This window comes from Helianthus annuus, chromosome 17 (genome assembly GCF_002127325.2).
Source record: "Helianthus annuus cultivar XRQ/B chromosome 17, HanXRQr2.0-SUNRISE, whole genome shotgun sequence".
Taxonomy (NCBI): Eukaryota; Viridiplantae; Streptophyta; class Magnoliopsida; order Asterales; family Asteraceae; genus Helianthus; species Helianthus annuus.
In genome coordinates, this window is record NC_035449.2 from 51,591,893 (window position 1) to 51,600,811 (window position 8,919).

General features: G+C 35.9%; 1 long non-coding RNA gene across 1 annotated transcript; it reads left to right on the forward strand.

Annotated features, from left to right (window-relative positions):
• Nucleotides 1-2,494: 2,494 nt before the first annotated feature.
• On the forward strand, nt 2,495-4,109 carry LOC118489289. Its single transcript, XR_004887027.1, has 3 exons — nt 2,495-2,862; nt 2,991-3,426; nt 3,804-4,109. It is a non-coding gene; the product is annotated as an uncharacterized LOC118489289 (long non-coding RNA).
• Nucleotides 4,110-8,919: the final 4,810 nt, after the last annotated feature.

The following is an 8,919-nucleotide window of genomic DNA, read 5'->3' on the forward strand; positions in this document are numbered from 1 at the left end:
AGTAATTATAATGGTAAATCAAATCGTTTTCAAAGTCAAACTAGAAATTTTGGAGATCGAAATCGATACCAAACTGCTGGTAATCGAAATTTTCAACAAAGAAATGGACATAGGGGTTTTAGTAACTCGAATGTTCAACAACATCCAAAATTTTTTCAAAATTCATGGTATGATTATGGGAGAAGAGGGTATCAAGATAAAGGGTTACCCAAGGATCCATTAAAGAGTGATGGATATTGGATGGATGTTCCTGTATTGGATGAATACGGAAAACCCAAGACCATCAGGGCTTGGGTTCTCAAAACTAACTGAGTTGTTGAGTGAATGCAGGATGACCAAGAAGGACTGTTGATGTGTTCGACAGTGGTTATTCCTGTACAGCATCTGAGGTGAATAGTCGGTTAACATGGGGAACGAACTATTTACTTTTGTGATAGTTTTTGATGTGTTAAACGTGGAAAAACTTTAGTCAGATTTAAAGTGGGGAGTCTGTTTGTGTTTAAATTTGTGTTTTTAAAACTTACTCCATAAAAACAAAAATTTAGGGTGAGAAATTCCTCTAAGTCAAAAAGAGTTTAGATAGTGCGTGAGTTTAGGGGGAGTAAGTTGTAAATTTTAGAGTTTAGATAGTGCGTGAGTTTAGGGGGAGTAAGTTGTAAATTTTAAAAATGAAAAATAAAAAAAAATAGAAAATCAAAAATGAGTTCATGGTGTGAAAAAGAGGAAATGATAGTACATCAGCAAGTTAGACTGTCACACTAAAATTGAACCTAACATTGCTTAAGTGTGATAGCAGCTTAATCATATGATGTACCAGTAGGCAAAAAGCATGAAATAATCAACTTACCTAAGTGATATAAACCTAAATGCACTGAGTATGAGTGGGGAACATATCAGTGGTGTATGGTTTAATGACCTTAATTCTTGCGTTGATAGATTGCCAAAATCTGAAGTTTTGGGTTTTTATACTGTTATTTCATCCGGGGATATCATGGGTGTCCTTCTGCTGCATCCAGATACATGCTGACCTAGACACACCCAGGATATCTTAAAAGAGCTAAAAATGCCAAAACCCTGAAAATAGCTCTCAAAGAGAGTCATTCAATAAGTGCAAAATGCACAATTCGTACCAAAAATGGTATCTGTCTTAGCCCTCGATAAGATATTTTGGTCTCTTTGCTGTACGGAAGTACTGACCTGTTCACCAATTATCTATCGTTGAAAATTAAAATGGATGAATTCAGTATACTCACCTACTACGATGAATCTTTGTGCATACCTTGATCGCGGGTGTACATCCTGAAGTGGGACACGCTCGTATTTCGGTATAATAAAATTACCTTAACGTATCATACGGTAATGGTACTTGAAATGTTCATGCATTTTGTTTAGATGGACAAACATACTGGTAATCGTCTTGAACTGCTTTTCACGAAAATTACCAAAAGAATTAACTAATTGTGTGAAACAGTTTGATTTTGCTGATATGATCTTCTTGCACATGATACTCACAAAAAGATGTATTGTAAATATTTTTGAGTTTATTTTAGTTAGTTTAGTTTGTGTTGAAATATATCAAAAACTCCAAAAAGATTTTCTTTTTAAAAGATCTCCCATTTTGAACTGATGGATAGTTGTTTTTACAAACAGAGATAAAATATTGATTTATCTTTAACTGTGAAAAAGGCTAATGGTTTTTCGAGATACTTGCTTGTGTTTCTAAACAGATTGATGCAGTTATCAAAATGAAGTGCAGAATACAAGTAAAGTGCAGGTTGAGAGTGAAGTAAGAACGTGTGAAAGAGAAAGAGATTGGAAGATTTGAAGATACTTGCTTAACCAAAGATTGCTAGTTCGCTGATCTACAACGAATGAAAGTTTTGGAGATTGGAAGCATCAGCTAAGGGGGAGTCTGTTGATGTCAGAAACTGTGTAGCTGACGCTATCCAAAGACCAAAAGACTGCAAGATGTTTGAAGACAAAGTTACACTATGAAGCTATTGTCAAGGGGGAGTTTGTTAGTGCATGTTTTGTGTCAATAGCTTAATAGTTTGTTTATTTAGTCTTTGGATATTTTGTATTGGGCTTAGCATATTGGTTAGGGAGTTATTTCTGTGTAATGGGCTTGGAGAGTGGCCTGGCCCAGACCAAAGCCCATGTGCAGAGCTTGTCCTATAAATACAAGGCTTGGCATTAGGGTTGAGGTTAGACATTTGGAGACATTGAGAGAGAGTTAGAGAAATCTACAGAGATTGGCTGAGAGATTTCTAGTGGTCTTGAGTTGATTGTAAACCACGTGTTGGATAATCAATAGAAGACCGGATTGAAAGTGTATCGTGTTCTTGATTCTTGTTCTACTCGTTTTCTGTGAAATCTGATCTAGGGGATTCCGCACTCTAGGTTAGATCGACGATTCTGTTACGATCAGCACGCGTTAGGGGACTTACATGTTTTAACCCAAAAGTGGTTTCAAAACACTTTTTAACAATATTGTTTTAACTCAACAGTGGTTTCAAACACTGTTAACCCAAAAGTGGTTTCAAAACACTGTTTTAACAACACTGTTTTAACCCAACAGTGGTTTCAAACAATGTTTTAACCCAAACTTCCATCCCCTTTATCAAAGTTAGAGGCTTGGTAATTATCAAAGTTAATGGAGGGTGCCTTATATAACTTACACTATTTGTCAGTTAACTTTACCTCAAATGATGTAGGTATACAATTTGTGGGGTGGTTTATGTGTTTGGTTAAATGGTTGGTTTGGCTCTAACCATGCATCATTTCCAATTCATTTTTACAACAAATGATGTTTTTGCAAGAGCTTCTACCTCAACTTAACCAACAGCAATCCACTTTGTAGGTGTAAGTTAATTTATTGGTAATTTAGCTATCGTGTGAAATTTAAATTTAGATTCATGATTGACTCAAATAGCCAACTATTATTAGTTTTTTTTTTTTTTTGCATTAAAAATGCCACTTTTGCGTTTCAGGGGTCTTATCCAGACAGGTGTTGCTACAAGTACAAACATATTTCTGTTAACTTTATCACAGTCACAGTTATATGTAATAGTGTTTCGTGCTTATAATCTGTCACACTCCCAAAATACCACATGCGGAATCCCCCGCGAAGCGTGTGATGTACCAGGATCTAGTCAGTAATCACATTGAACTCATAACAAGATTCCAAGTAAAAAAGCTATCATTCATTTCAAATAAGTGTTACAAATCATAATTTATAAATCGTTATGTTCAGCGGAAGCATAATACAAAGTTTAACCAAATCCCAAGTGTACGAAACCGGCAAGTCCCGTTTCAAGTTTCCATGTATCTCGACCCATGACCACTCCAGCATCTCAGATAGCAAGTTCCACATCCACACATACCTACAACCTGCGAGCATGCACACACGTGTATCAGACAACGCTGGTGAGTTCATAGTTTTATGAAAACGTTAGTTACCAAGTGTTTAATTCCGTTCATTGATTACAATTCTGAAAACAATGTTGATAATACCCCGATACAAGACGGCTCTTGATTTATGTTTTGCCCATACCCCAATTCCCCTATCCAAGCATTGGTCATGATTAGGTCATTAGTTCAACACCCATCCTCTCCGGTACGGGGTGAGGATGCCAACCCTAAGTAGCGCTACTAACTAATACCCGTTACCTCTCCGGTAACACCAATAGATGGGACTTAAGAGATGATAGGATGAGTATATTATCGAACATTCATGATTTTTACCCGCAAGACATATTCCCTCAGGAATACCCATGATTTACCCAAAAACTTATCCCTCTCAGGGATACCCAACGAATGTCCCAACCACCAGGACGCATGCTCAAGAGGAATGAACACACCTTTGGTTTGCTCGGTAAGATTAGTTACTTGTTTAACAGTTGCTCAAACACGCCCTAACATGGGTACCGGTAACAATCACTTTTGAATGCACATACACTAGATATTTCACGCATGATTAATTCATATACTCCCTAATCACATACCACGTAGTCTAATGTATAAGTAACACACATACTATCATACGTATTGTAACAGTTGACCATACAATGTAATTCGGCAACATACATCAAAATATCACATAGTAGGTGATTAAATCCCCTAATATCAGTTTGTCTACAAGACCCTATTTAGAAATCCTGTTGGATCGTCGTTGACCCTGAATGAGTCGATCAGAAGAGTCGTTTTCCAATTCAAAGGCGGAATCAGTGAATTAGACGCTCAAACTAAATATAATGCTTCACTTTATTGATTCTGATAATGTTTACAACCTGGAAGCAATTCGGCAGCACTTCGTTACAAGTTCCGAGCCGTTACAAATGAATCAACCATGCACCTATTTATAGAATTCTGGAACCCCTTATACGTACATGTCACAAAAGCGGTCCAGGAAGTTGTGTGGATCGCTTTTATGGACAATGTCCATATAAGCGGTCCAACATGCTATTCAACCACTTCTCGTTTCTCGAACCTCGTGCACTGGTTATTCTAAACTATCCTATCCTATAACATAATACAAGACGAAGTCAATAGACGTAATGCACCAACAGACTCCCCCTCGGATATTGACGAAGTCTTCAGTGAACATTCTCTGTTATGCCACCTCTTCAGTCTTGATCATCTTTGCCAACTTGTTCAGATTGCATCCATTTAAGAATCCTTTAAACTTTCACTTTGATCATCTTTACATCATCATCATCAGTAGGTTCCCCCTCTCGTCAAGCTTTCGTGCTTTTAGAGATCATCACCTTGCTGTTCAGCTACAAGCTCTTCCTCACTTAAAATTTATCTCCAGACTCCCCCTTAAACTCAGCTCTTCGGGATTATAATCTGAATCTTTCCTGTAATTCTCAAACATTCATAAGTAACAATGTTTTCCAAATTCATTAAACATGTTCTCTAATACACTTCCCCTGTCAACAAACTTAATAGATATGGCAATATAAAGAATCCAATTTCCTCACCAAATATCATTCAAGTTCAAGTTAATGACCTTGAAGATATCACAAATGTTTTTGAAGATTTTCCAAGAAATTTCAAGTTTCAAATTAATGAACTCGTTTTGTTTTCAGAAACACAATCAGCATACTTAGATTTTGAAACTCAGCAACTCAGACATCGGTTTATCGAAAATAACGCAGAAATCAAAATCTTTTTGTGTTTTCTGAAAAATATAAAGCTGTAAAGAAATATGTACAAACAAATTTACAGACAATATTTTTGTTTGAGTATGCGTCAGAGGATCATATCAGTTTTTGACAAGTCACAAGTACCGTTGAGCTTAGTTACACATTAAGAATTAAACAATTCACTTAGATTGTCAATATACTGATCCACTTAAATTTTCATACAAATTTCAACTAATTCAGGATACGATTTAGATGTTTTAAGACTTAAACTCATTCATGTGTCCCACCTCTTGAATATACTCCCGTATCCAGAATCCCAATATTCAGTCTTACAGGTAAGAATACTACAATGATGTCTGTACATAAATTAGGGTATGCGAGAACTGAGGGATCTCAGGTCAGAACTTCCGTTCAGCAGAGAGATATCAGCTTCGACTTTGCAGTGTGTTCCCTTTAGAGAATCTTTTCAGCTACAACAACTGATTATCAATTTTATTGTCTAATCAGCTGAGGGCTTTATGCTATATTTCAAGCATTTTGGAATAAAGTATTAGCCAAGGACTAGGTCAGAACTACCGTTCAGCAGAAGTCCCGGAATAATACCCCAGACATCATAGAGTATAAACACCTAGTATATCAGAATACGAGACCTTTCAAACGAGATTTCAGGGGTTACCTATATATTCAAGTAGTGTTCCCCACAAAATAAGCAAGTTTTGAATTTAGGTTTATATCCCGAAAAAGCTTACTAAATGTATAAAAACCTATCGACATATCATCAGTGAGACTGCTTAATGCTATTTAATCATTACATTTCTTTAGCATACTGTAACTGTCTACTGATGTACTATCATTTCCTCTTTTTACGCAAAACTCAAATTTTTGATTTTATCATGTTTTTGTATTTTTCAAATTTTCTAATGTTTTTGTATTTTCTAACAATTTTTCTCCCCCTAAAATGCAAAACCATTAAAGAATTTTGACAAACCGATACTGATAGCTTTGTCTCGCCATCCATTTTCTGCTTCTCATTCTCTGTTTCGCAGAAAATATAACGCACCCCCATGATTTACAACCCATTGATTTTGACCGTTAGAAAACCGTTCTTCAACTTGTGAGTAATCATGTTTGTTCCGCCGTGAGGGTTTCGGCATAGTCCATCACCACTTATTCTAAGTAAACTAATATCAAACATCCCAAACATCAATCCAAACCAACAAATAACAAACATACACCAATCATCAAACACAACACAAATTCATACAAAACAACCAACAAACTCCCTGTCTGTCCAAAACCAGGGATCTTCAACCTCTTCCTGTGCAATACTCTCACAATCTTCATCAGCATTTAGCACCTGCACATTCAAACTTTATCAAATACACAAACAATTTGTCATAAAAATTTCAATCAATAAAGATAGATGCCGATTCATGCTTCGCGATCCAGGAAGCTCCGGCAATTCCAACCACTTAATCAAACATGGTGTCCACCCAGGCCTCAGGAGCCTTAGGTGTAACCTTGATTCTAGCAACCTGAATTTTAAAATTCTCAGCCTTAAGCGGTGGAAAATTTGCATCATAGGCAACCAAAACTGAATCCTCAGACGTTTTCACCTCAGAAGTTGAACCTTTCGTTTCAGCTTTTGGTTTCCAAATTTGTGTTTGTTTTTCAGATTTCTTTTCAACATTCTCAGTTTTTATCTCATCGACACGTTTCTTAACCGACCATTTTTGACCTTCTGGAGCACCTCTTTTATAAAAATTTGTTTCTTTCCGAACCTGTTGCTTTTGAACAACATTTTTAGATTTCCAGATTTTTCGAGGTTCTGTCACAACAACTATCGGTCTCCAAATCTGTGTTGTAGTCGATCTGGATGTATGAGAATTCCAGGTCTGTCTTGAATCGAACCTGTCCGATTTTGGTTTCCAAATTTGATTTGATGCAAACTTGTTTGTAGTGTACCTCCAAGTTTGTCTCGAATCAAATCTGGTTGACCTTGGTTTCTCATTACCAGATTTCTGTTTTTGAACATCAACAAACTTTGGAATTTGACATTTCCGTGCAACGTGTCCAATTTGATCACATTTAAAACAAACTTTCTTTGACACATCTTTTGGCTGTTGTTGTTTCTTTTTCATGGCCTCAAACTCCGCATTAGATTGTGTTCCAAGTTTGAGTTTTTCTTCTTCAGTGAAACTTTTTCCTTGAACAAAATTCATTTTTGTCTGAAAATTGGACCTTTCAGTTCTGTTTCGATTATGTTTCTTCCTATACCCCAAACCAGACTTCATGTTTTTCTTCTTAAAACCAGGTTTGTTATAAGACCCTTTGAAACCTTTACCAGCAAACTTTGACATTTCAGACTTCTCAATTTCAACCATCTTGAAAACTTTGTCAATTTTCTCTGAAATCACATTCTAAATCGGGAAAACCACATCCAAGAATAGTTTGTCCGATCCAATCATGGTATAGACCAATCCTTTTGAATCATCATTCAAATTCTTCTCAGATTTCGTGTCTTTCAGATATCCATCATAAAGATTTCCTTCATCTTCATCCTGTGATTCAGACTTACCTTTTGTGGACTCATCTTTCAAAAAACTATCAACCACCTTACTCACCACCTCTGAATCATCAGCATCATCAGATTTGGTGTAAGTAACATCGATACTTTCAGGTAATTGGTCAGCTATGTTCAAACCCTTTGCCACCTTTTCCTCATCATAAAAAGTATAATTGTCTCTCAATGGTGGTGGTACCTGATGATATTCTGAACCAATACCCTTTTTACAAACATTAGTATCTTTGTTATCAGGTGTGATATTGAAAATACGTTCGAGAATGTACGAAGAGTCATGATAACTTTGAAGTTTTGTAACAATCTTTTCTTTTTCAGCCAAGACTTGTTTAAGATTTGCAATTTCATCAACACGTTTGTTTAATTCAATTTGCTTATTTTTAAATTGTCTTTCATACATTTCTTTGGTTGTTAAAGTTTCAGACAATCTCTGATCAAAACTTTTGACTTGGCTCTTCAAAGTATCATAAGCTTCTTGTACTCTCTGACTTGACCATTTTAAAGAATCATACTGTTTTTGTAACTCTAAAAATCTTGATTCTTTTTCAATGCAATCAACACATTTTGTATCACATTTTTCTTTTAAAACCTTATTTTCTTTTTCAAAATCATGACACTTTTGTGTTAATTTCTCAACTTTTAATTTTAGACTTTGCTCTGTGTCAATCCTTTCTTTACATTTCAGTTTTAACACATTTTCAAGTTTGTTCATTTCATTATCTTTTGTTTTGATTATTTCTTCTTTTTCAATACAGGCTTTGCACTTTTCAATGCAATTCCTGCACTTGTTTTCCTTTTCTAGAACTAAATCAACATCTGGTAGTTCAGAAGATTTTCTTATCTCAATCTCTTTTAGCACCGAATCTTCTTTCTTGACTTTCTGATCTACCACTGCCTTCTCCTCTTCTCCTTCTTTCTCTTCACCCTTTTCTTTCTCTTCAGATTTCTGTTCCTTTTCAGCAGCAATCTTTGCATCGGTCTTCACTTCTTCAATCATCTTCTTCAATTCTTCTTCTTTTCTCTTCCTCATCTCTACTACCTTCGGTAAACTTGCTTCAAAGACCTCCTTCAACTTGTTCATCAAATCTGGCAGATAGCTGCTATCAGAAAGCCTTTTTGTGTTGAAAACACGCTCACTGGGAAACACATTAGTCACTGCATCAAAATCAACTTTTGACGGATCTACCACTG